General features: G+C 45.3%; 1 pseudogene; it reads right to left on the reverse strand.

Annotated features, from left to right (window-relative positions):
- Nucleotides 1-5483: 5483 nt before the first annotated feature.
- Nucleotides 5484-7178, reverse strand: LOC133238564 (small ribosomal subunit protein eS6-like; annotated as a pseudogene).
- Between the last annotated feature and the right edge of the window lie 3818 nt (nt 7179-10996).

Below are 10996 nucleotides of genomic sequence, written 5' to 3' on the forward strand. Positions count from 1 at the left end.
TGCCATGATCTTAGTTTTCTAAATGTTGAATTTTTCACTCTCTTCTTTCACTTTCAAGAGGCTCTTTAGTTCTTCTTCACTTTCTGCCACAAGAGTGGTGTCATCTGCATATCTGAGGTTATTGATATTTCTCCCAGCAGTCTTGATTCTAGCTTGTGCTTCATCCAACACAGTGTTTCTCATGATGTACTCTGCATATAAGATAAACAAGCAGGGTGACAATATACAGCCTTGATGTACTCCTTTCCCATTTGGAACCAGTCTGTTGTTTCATCTCTAGTTCTAACTGTTGCTTCCTGACCTGCATATTTCTCAGGAGGCAGGTGAGGTGGTCTGGTATTCCTATCTCTTGAAGAATTTTCCACAGTTTATTGTGATCCACACAGCAGAAGGCTTTGGCACAGTCAGTATAGCAGAAGTAGATGTTTTTCTGGAACTCTCTTGCTTTTTTGATGATCCAACACATGTTGGCAATTTGATCTCTTGTTCCTCTGCCTTTTCTAAATCCAGCTTGAACATCTGGAAGTTCACGGTTCATGTACTGTTGAAGCCTGGCTTGGAGAATTTTGAACATTACCAGAGTGTGAGATGAGTGCAATTGTGCGATAGTTTGAGCGTTCTTTGGCATTGCCTTTCTTTGGGATTGGAATGAAAACTGACCTTTTCCAGTCCTGTGGCCACTGCTGAATTTTCCAAATTTGCTGGCATATTGAGTGCAACACTTTCACAGCATCATCTTTTAGGATTTGAAATAGGTCAACTGGAGTTCCATCACCTCCACTAGCTTTGTTTGTAGTGATGCTTCCTAAGGCCCATTTGACTGCACTCCAGAATGTCTGGCTCTAGGTGAGTGATCACACCATTGTGATTATCTGGGTCGTGAAGATCTTTTTTGTATACTTTGTGTTTTGTTGCCACCTCTTCTGAGTATCTTCTGCTTCTGTTAGGTCCATACCGTTTCTGTCCTTTATTGAGCCCATCTTTGCATGAAATGTTTCCTTGGTATCTCTAATTTTCTTGAAGAGATCTCTAGTCTTTCCCATTCTATTGTTTTCCTTTCTTTCTTTGCACTGATCACTGAGGAAGGCTTTCTTATCTCTCCTTGCTATTCTTTGGAACTCTGCATTCAAATGGGTATATCTTTCCTTTTCTCCTTTGCGTTTCGCTTCTCTTCACAGCTATTTGTAAGGCCTCCTCAGACAACCATTTTGCCTTTTTGCATTTCTTTTTCTTGGGGATGGTCTTGATTCCTGTCTCCTGTACAATGTTATGAGCCTCCATTCATAGTTCTTCGGGCAATCTATCAAATCTAATCCCTTGAATCTGTTTGTCACTTCCACTGTATAATCGTAAGGAATTTGATTCAGTGCCGGAGTCCAACTCCAGCAGCCAGGGATTCAACCTGAAGAGGTGAACGGTGTCGGTGAATGAGACAGCCTCTCATTTTTCTTGGACTGCCTATTTATTTCAAGTTTAAGATTCTCTTTTATACTTTTACAAAAACATTAGGTCAGAGGTTTGACATTTTCAGTTCCCCCTCTCCCAGATTTATTATCTCCATAAATCATTGTTGCTCTTCAGAGTTCCTGCTTCAGTGATTATCTCAGAATCAGCCTTATCATCTATTATCTACCTCTTCTAATGTGTCCTATAGTTAACTTGTGATTACATTGTAACTCATGCTACATTCCTCAGTTTACTACTTATCTTCCTAAATCCTGTTTGCCCCTAACATCCTGAGCTCACTGTCTCTTAAAAAGGCTTCTAGCTATAGTGTCTCTAAAAATTCCTAACTTCTATAAGCTATAGTAAAATATTCTAGCTTTACAACATTCCTTAAATCTTTAACTTCTAACTGTTTTAATTATTTCTAAGCCCTAAATTCAGTAAACTCCTTTGCCATAAACATTCTCACAAATAGGCTTCAGATATCAATCCCTCTCATGGCCTCAAGCTACAATGTGCTCATCCTGGAACACTCTTTTGTAAAAGTCCTTGAACAAATGTCAATGATTAACTTTATGAATTATTTTCTGAGCACAGCTGCAGAAGGCTTTGTGCCTTCTCATGCTCCTCTCAAGAACAATAAGCACCTTAATATTCCTTTTCAGTCAACTCAGCCTAGGAGAGGAAAAGACAAGTCAGAATTACAAGGCCTAACTCCTTCATCCCGGGATCCGTGCCTGAGGAATGAGGAGAGGGGGCTGGGGGCCGTGCCTCCATTTTGTCAGTAATGCCTAAGGCAGCTCCCGACAATTCAGGTCATACCTGAAAGGTCTAGTGGTTTTCCCTACTTTCTTCAATTTAAGTCTGAATTTGGCAATAAGGAGTTCATGATCTGAGCCGTGGTCTGCTCCCAGTCTTGTTTTTGCTGACTGTATAGAGCTTCTACATCTTTGGCTGCAAATAATATAATCAATCTGATTTCGGTGTTGGCCATCTGGTGATGTCCATGTGTAGAGTCTTCTCTTTTGTTGTTGGAAGACAGTGTTTGCTATGACCGGTGCGTTCTCTTGGCAAAACTCTATTAGCCTTTGCCCTGCTTCACTGTGTACTCCAAGGCCAAATTTGCCTGTTACTCCAGGTGTTTCTTGACTTCTTACTTTTGCATTCCAGTCCCCTATAATGAAAAGGCCATCTTTTGGGGGTGTTAGTTCTAGAAGGTCTTGTAGGTCTTCATAGAACCCTTCAACTTCAGCTTCTTCAGCATTACTGGTCGGGGCGTAGACTTGGATTACTGTGATATTGAATGGTTTGCCATTCAAATTCAAATGCCATTCTCATCTCAAATGAGCAGAGATCATTCTGTCGTTTTTGAGACTGCATCCAAGTATTGCAATTTGGACTCTTTTGTTGACTATGATGGCTACTCCATTTCTTCTGAGGGATTCTTGCCCACAGTAGTAGAGATAATGGTCATCTGAATTAAATTCACCCATTCCAGTCCATTTTAGTTCGCTGATTCCTAGAATGTCGACGTTCACTCTTGCCATCTCCTGTTTGACCACTTCTAATTTGCCTTGATTCATGGACTTAACATTCCAGGTTCCTATGCAATATTGCTCTTTACAGCATCGGACTTGGCTTCTATCACCAGTCGCATCCACAACTGGGTGTTGTTTTTGCTTTGGCTCTGTCTCTTCATTCTTTCTGAAGTTATTTCTCCACTGATCTCCAGTAGCATATTACCCACTCCAGTATTCTTGCCTGGAAAATCCCATGGACAGAGGAGCCTGGCAGGTTACAGTCCATGGGGTCACAAAGAGTTGGACACAACTGAGTGACTTGACTTCACTTCACTGACCTAGGGAGTTCATCTTTCAGTGTAGTATCTTTTTGCCTTTTCATACTGTTCATGGGGTTCTCAAGGCAAGAGTACTGAAGTGGTTTGCCATTCCCTTCTCCAGTGGACCACATTTTGTCCTGGATGGCTGCAGGCTGTGCCCCGTGAGCCACCAGGCGTCCTGACTGTGAGCTAGAGAAATAACCACATATGCTTCTGTGAACCTACTAGACCCCCTGTGAAACAGACGTGGTCACAACTCCATTTGTCACTGGGACTCTGTAATGTTTGTGGCATGCAGGATCTTTAGTGGGATTTAGTTTCCTGACCAGGGATTGAACCTAGGCCCCCCTGCATTGGGAAAGTTCTAGATTGCTTTCTCCTAAGATGGTAGGCACTGGAGTGGTGGCTGCATGGTGCTGGAGCAGCTGTGAGGAGATACCCCACATCCAAGGGCAGAAAAGCCCCAGCGAGATGGTAGAAGGGGTGAATTGCCATTTAGAATCAAACCCCATTCCCGCCAGAGACACTCAGAGGGCTCAAACAAAGCTTCTGTGCACCAGGACCCAGAAACCCCACAGGGACTGAGACAGAACTGTGTTTGAGTGTCTCCTGTGGAGGTGCAGGTCAGCAGTGGACTGCCGCAGGGGCAGGGGCTCTGGGTGCTGCAGACTTGGGCATGGCATAAGCCCTCTTGGAGGAGGTCACCATTAACCCCACCACAGAGCCGCCAGAACTTACACAGAACTGGGGAAACAGACTCTTGGAGGGCACAAACAGAACCTTGTGCACACCAGGACCCAGGAGAAAGGAGCAGTGACCCCACAAGAGACTGGTCTAGGAGTCTCTGCTGGAGGCGTGGATCGGTGGTGGCCTGCTGCAGGCTGGGGGCACTGAGTGCAGCAGTACATGCATGGGATTTTTTGAAGGAGGTCGCCATTATCTTCATCACCTCCACCATAGTTTGAAGTTGAAGTGAAGTCGCTCAGTGATGTCCAGCTCTTTGTAACCGCAGGGACTGTAGCCTACTAGGCTCCTCAGTCCATGGAATTTTCCAGGCAAGAGTGCTGAAGTGGGTTGCCATTTCCTTCTCCAGGGGATCTTCCCGACCCAGGGATTGAATCCTGGTCTCCCACATTGCAGGCAGATGCTTTACCTCTGAACCACTAGGGAAGCCCTCCACCACAGTTTCAGTTCAGTTCAGTTCAGTTCAGTCGCTCAGTCGTGTCCGACTCTTTGCGACCCCATGAATCGCAGCATGCCAGGCCTCCCTGTCCATCACCAACTCCCGGAGTTCACCCAGACTCACGTCCATCGAGTCAGTGATGCCATCCAGCCATCTCATCCTCTGTCGTCCCCTTCTCCTCCTGCCCCCAATCCCTCCCAACATCAGAGTCTTTTCCAATGAGTCAACTCTTCGCATGAGGTGGCCAAAGTACTGGAGTTTCAGCTTTAGCATTATTCCTTCCAAAGAAATCCCAGGGCTGATCTCCTTCAGAATGGACTGGTTGGATCTCCTTGCAGTCCAAGGGACTCTCAAGAATCTTCTCCAACATAGTTTGGCCCCAGGTAAATAACAGGGAGGGAACACAGCTCCACCCATCAACAGAAAATTGGATTAAAGATTTACTGAGCATGGCCCATCAGAACAAGACCCAGTTTCCCCCTTGGTCAGTCTCTCCCATCAGGAAGCTTCCATAAGCCTCTTATCCTTCTCCATCAGAGATCAGACAGACTGAAAACCACAATCACAGAAAACTAACCAATCTGATCACATGGACCACAGCCTTGTCTAACTCAGTGAAACTATGAGCCATGGTGTGTAGGGCAACCCAAGATGGACGGGTCATGATGGAGAGTTCTGACAAAACATGGTCCACTGGCGAAGTGTTGGGGTTGGTAAACTACAACCATTGAGCCAAATCTGACCACACCGTTTATGTCTTATGACATAATTTACTACAAAACCTATGACATCACTTGCGTCTTGTCTATGGCTGCTTTTCCTCAATAGCAACGGAGCTAAATACAAACTCTATGGCCTGGTAAATTGAAAATATTTACTCTGGCCCTTTACAGAAAAAGTTTCAGACCCCCTACTCTTATAGATTATTTTAATCCTATATTGCCTCAGGATATTTTAATGTTTTACCAACCCACTCCAGTATTCTTGCCTGGAGAATCCCAGGGCCAGGGGAGCCTGATGGGCTGCCGTCTATGGGGTTGCAGAGTCAGACACGACTGAAGAGACTTAGCAGCAGCAGCAGCAAAGGACTCTTAGCTGACAGTTCCAAACAAATGGAACAAATATCAGCGCTAGGAAGCCCCCAAATGGCAAATTGTTTTTCTCCGATACTCTTTTACTGTCTCAGAGAAGCAGGCCATTTCTAACCTCAAATCTAGGGCAGTTTCTAAGTGGGCGGGGGTCCCTGCGGGGGAGAAAGGCTGTGGAATGGTGGAGCCGTCCCAAGAGATGGGGACCCCAGCAGACAAGGTGCATTTTATCAGGGCACGGGGGATTATATTTCCCGATAAATTCTTTTCCCACTTGATGGAATCATATTGAATAAAAGATTTTTTTTTGATGTCTGATCTTATTTGGTACTCTTAGAACATCTCATTTTTGACTGGACTCAGAAATAGAACCTCTCAGAGAGGACAGCCTCCGTCTCTTGGCAATCTGTTCCTGCTGTTTTTCTTTGGCCTCCTTCATTCTCTTGGCCAAAAGGTTAGCCTCTTTAGTTTTCTTAGTATGCTATTTCTTCAGAGCAATACACCGGTGTTTGTGTTGCAGAACTCGTGGAGTCACGAGACGCTGAATTTTGGGTGCTTTAGTCTTAGGTTTCTTCCCGTCTTTGTTTAGGGGCTTTTGCACAACATACTGGCGGACATCATCTTCTTTAGAGAGATTGAAAAGTTTGCGGATTCTGCTCGCTCTTTTGGGACCCAGGCGATAAGGCACTGTAGTATCAGTGAGTCCAGGAATATCCTTCTCCCCTTTTTTCATGATGACCAAATTGAGAACACTCAGACTGGCATCCACAATGCAACCCCATACAGATTTGCACTTTCTCTCTCCAGTCCTCCTTGGTCTGTAACAGGAATGCCCCTTACTCAGTAGCAGGCGAACTCAGCCATGGGTCAAGACACCCTGCTTCATGGGGAAACCCTGCTTATTATTCCTGCCACTGATTCGGACCACATAACCCTTCCATTCTTCACCCAAAGCATCAGCAGCAACTTCTGTGGCCATATGCTTCTCGTAGAAGGTACAAAGTTTTCATTCATCATCTGCTTCATTGAGCTTCCGGCAGCCAGTGGGCGGGAAAGAGATGTTCAGCTTCATTCTGAAGCAGCCGACAGCTTCCAAGGTGCCACAAAGAGCTGACTAAAAGATTTTTAAACTGTGAAGTGCTTAAACCTGAACTGATAAGACTAGTGAAAATGCCACTCAAGAGAGTGGGAGGGAGAACTGGGGATGTGGCTCCAGGTAACTCAGCCAGCCACCAGTGAGATTTGACTGTAATGCTTCCAGAGGTGCCTGGAACAAGAGTTCACTTAGAGACATAAAGGGGTGGGAGAGTAATTGGCAGCAGTTGGTAGGACAGCTACCAACTCAAACCAAATTGTGTGCATGCTAAGTTGTTTCAGTCTTGTCCGACTCTATGACCCCATGGACTGTAGTCCACCAGGGGATTTTGTCCATGGGATTCTCCAGTAGGGAATACTGGAGTGGGTTGCTATGCCCTCCTCCAGGGGATCTTCCTGACCCAGGGATCGAACCTGCATCTCTTATGTCTTCTGCATTGACAGGTAGGTTCTTTACCACTAGCACCACCTGGGAAGCCCTCAAACCAAAATAATGAAACACTATTTTCAGGGGACTTCCCTGGTGGTCCAGCAGCTAAGACTCTGCACTCCCAGTGCAGAGGGTCCAGGGTCAATCCCTGGTCAGGGGACTAGATCCCACATACTTGCAACTAAGACCTGGCACAGCCAAATAAATAAATAATTTAAAAAAGAATAATAAAACACTATTTTCATAGGATTCTGGATGTGATTGTTATCATTATTTTAATTTTTACTTTTTGGCTGCACCATGCGGCATGTGGGATCTTAGTTCCCCAGCCAGGGATTGAACTGGCACCCTCTGCAGTGGAAGTCTTAACCGCTGGACTGCCAGGGAAGTCCCAAGTTTGTTTGTTTGTTTTCCATTAACTTTTATTGGAGTATAATTGATTTACAATGTTGTGTTAGTTTCTACTGTTGGATGTGAGTTATTTTTGCATCTATATTTTACGTTTTATTATAATTAATTCATGGAAATATAAAACATTCATAAAAACTGACATACAAAGAGCTTAGGATGAGAACACTTTGGGGCCCATGTCATCTTGCACAGTGAAAATATGGTTACCAGTTACCATGGTTACCAATGTGCACTTCAAACCAAAGAGCCCCCCCCCCACTGAATGTTCTGCCCTGGATAACACCCCTAGGACTTTTCAGAACTTGAGGGGTGCCCCTTCTCACCAACCCAGCATGATGCCATCCTGAAATTCCCTAGCTCTATGATATCAATAACAATCCATGTCTTTATATACTAATAATACCAATAAAATACTGGAGAAAAAAAATCTACAGAGAGAAGTAATTATTTGAACATTTCTTTCATGTATTCATCTGTTGAGTTTCTACTCTATGTCAGGCATTGTTCTGGACCATGGAGGCTGATTACAGAGATGAATAAGACAGCAAAATGGATGCCCTCACCCTAGTTCTGAAAATCCAGGAAGGTAAAGACCAACAGGGGACCTCTGCTGCACCACAGCAAAAAAAAAAGTTTTAACATTTCCATATCCAAGATGGTCTGCTGAAAAAGCAAGAAGCAGGCCTCCAACTCAGGGTCCACTTTCCCCCTCCAAATCTCAAGTGCAGGGATCTGCTTGGTGAAAGTTAAGTCACCCGTAAAACCCAGGATTCAAGATACTATGGAAAAGTAGCTTTTAGATTTCAAGTTTCTGGCATTCAGCGAGGCACACTTGTGGGGGGTAGATGGGATTCAGAAAAGAAATGAGAGAGCCAATTTGAACATCAGCCATATTTTTCAAGTGGACAGTGGGTAAGGCTAAGGAACAGCAGTGGTTAATGAATGGGGGTGTGTCAGAGGCTGAGAGAGAGCTGAGCCGAGTTCTGAGCAAGTGTGTCCTTAGCCAAGCTTTTGTGCCTTGGGACTTGGGAAGCTGCTGGCAAACAGCCTCCTCCTCAAAGCTGGGAGAGAAAGGAAAGGCCAGTCCTTCAACTGGAAGGAAAAGAAGATGGATGCTTTTGTTCCCATTTTTATTTCCTTTATTGTTCTTATTCGCTGAATTAGAATTGGGAGAGAAAATTCAGTAGTTGGATCAGTACTTTGGAAATCTGTTGGCATTCAAAAGTTCTTTTCTTTAATGAGGCATGGAGGATAGAATCCAATTGACTAATTGCAGGGTTCCATGCCTGTAGGACTATCTGTTTGAGTGACTCCTGGAGGAAAAATAATCCCAGCAATGTTTAAGTGTCTGTGTTCTGAAAGAACCCACCCCTGCACGCCATGCCCCCTCCAAGGCTCATTGACCCTTTTCTCCAGACCTCATGCGGACTGGCCTGGAAATCATTTCACTGCAGGCTGGGGGTAGCCGCTGCCAGCGAAGTGCCCTGCTTTCCCAGAAAACCTGCTCCAACCCCTGCCTACTTGCTCAGCAAATCCTCATTCCAGGCAGCTGATCTTGGATGTCCCCTCACTGTGTAAACAGAAACCAACTGGGAAACTATATTCTGGAAGAAAATATATTCCTCAACCAAAAAGGAAGATAAAAACTCGAACACATTCAGTAATGTAACCATGATGGCACATGGGCTTTCCTACATCCCGAGTCTCTGGGGCTCCCTTCCTATTCTTTTTATAAAGCCTTGCTTTAAGGTGTAGGAATAAATGTCACCCCAATAGCCCTTAGCTCTCTGGTTTTCTCTATGGATTCCTAGGGGAGGAGAGGCCATCTGGCAGAGGGGATAAATGAACCAAGCTGGTCCAGGTAACTCCTTGTTGCGTTACCTACTGAACCAACCCAGGATCTACTCAGACTTCTTGTTACATAAGATAATAAACTTCTCCTATTATTTAAGCTAGGGATCCCCAACCTCTGGGATCTAATACCTGATGATCTGAGGTGAAGCTGATGTAATAATAATAGAAATAAAGTGTACAACAAATGTAATGCACTTGAATCATCCAGAAACCATCCCATCCACAGAAAAATTGTCTTCCATAAAACTGGCCCCTGGTGCAAAAAAGGCTGGGGACCACTGATTTAAGCCACCTTTGGCTGCAATTTCTATTACAGCTGAAACTTCCTAAGGATGGAAAGAGGAAATTTGTTATAGATATTGTTCAGAGAGGCTGGAGCAGGTAGTGAGAGCCAACAGATGGCCTCAAGGGGCCTTCATCAGGGCAGTGCTGCTCAAAACATGGTTCGAGGACCTGCAGCATCAGAATAACCTGGGCGTTTGTTAGGAATGCAAATTAAAGGGCTTCACCCCAAGATGCACCAAATCAGAGTCTCTGGAGGTGAGGCTGGGAATCTGTATTTTACCCCTCCAGTAATTCTGATGCAACTATATTTGGAGAAGGGCTTCCCTGGTGGCTCAGATGGTAAAGAATCTGCCTGCAATGCTGGAGACCCGCATTCCATCCCAGGAAGGGAAAGATCCCCTGGAGAAAGGAGTGGCAACCCACTCCACTATTCTTGCCCGGAGAATCCTACCAAGAGAGAAGCCTGGCAGGCTACAATCCATGGAGTCACAAAGAATTGGACACGACTGAGCAACTGGGCTGGGAATCTGTTTTTTAAGAAATTCTCCCTCCAGTAATTTTGATGCAACTGTATTTAGAAAAAACACTGACCTAGGAGACTTCCCTGGTGGCTCAGACAGTAAAGCGTCTGTCTACAATGCGGGAGACCTGGGTTCCATCCCTGGGTGGGGAAGATCCAGTGGAGAAGGAAATGGCAATCCACTCCAGTACTATTGCCTGGAAAATCCCATGGACAGAGGAGCCTGGTAGGCTACAGTCCATGGGGTCGCAAAGAGTCGGACACGACTGAGCGACTTCACTTCACTTCAGGAGACTCCTACAACTGGGAGTGTGATTGGTCCAACAGAGGAAGTGTTGTGCCTCTTGCTCATGGCTGACCTCCCTGAAGCTGTTTTAATCCTCTAGACCTCAGTTTCCTTTTCTGACACAACAATGTGAGATTCAAATGAAGAGCCAGATGTAAAAATAGTTTGAAAGAACTAAAATCTTGACCCCCTAGGAGAGGCCCTGAGCTGACTGTCATACCAGGAGACACGGATTCCAAGGCTGCAGACAGACGTGTTGGCCCAGGCTGGACTCCGCCTCCGCAGCCTGTGAGCTTATTTAGACAGGGCGTGTCTTCATCCGTGTCTCCAGGTGTCCAGAGGAAGACCTGACGCGTGGAGGGTGGAGAGTTACGCCATTCTTAATCGAACTCAATCGCCCCTGTTTTGAATTTCCTTTTTCGGATTGCTGCTTGAGTCAGTCGGCAAAGACTGGAAACCCAGGTTCCGTCTCTGCGGTTAGAGGAGGGCCAGCCCCTGTCGCAGTGCTGCCCTTCCTCTCCTACAACCTCAGTGACCTCAGCCTCCTCCCTCAGGAAA

The sequence above is a fragment of the Bos javanicus genome, chromosome 25, assembly GCF_032452875.1.
Source record: "Bos javanicus breed banteng chromosome 25, ARS-OSU_banteng_1.0, whole genome shotgun sequence".
Taxonomy (NCBI): domain Eukaryota; kingdom Metazoa; phylum Chordata; class Mammalia; order Artiodactyla; family Bovidae; genus Bos; species Bos javanicus.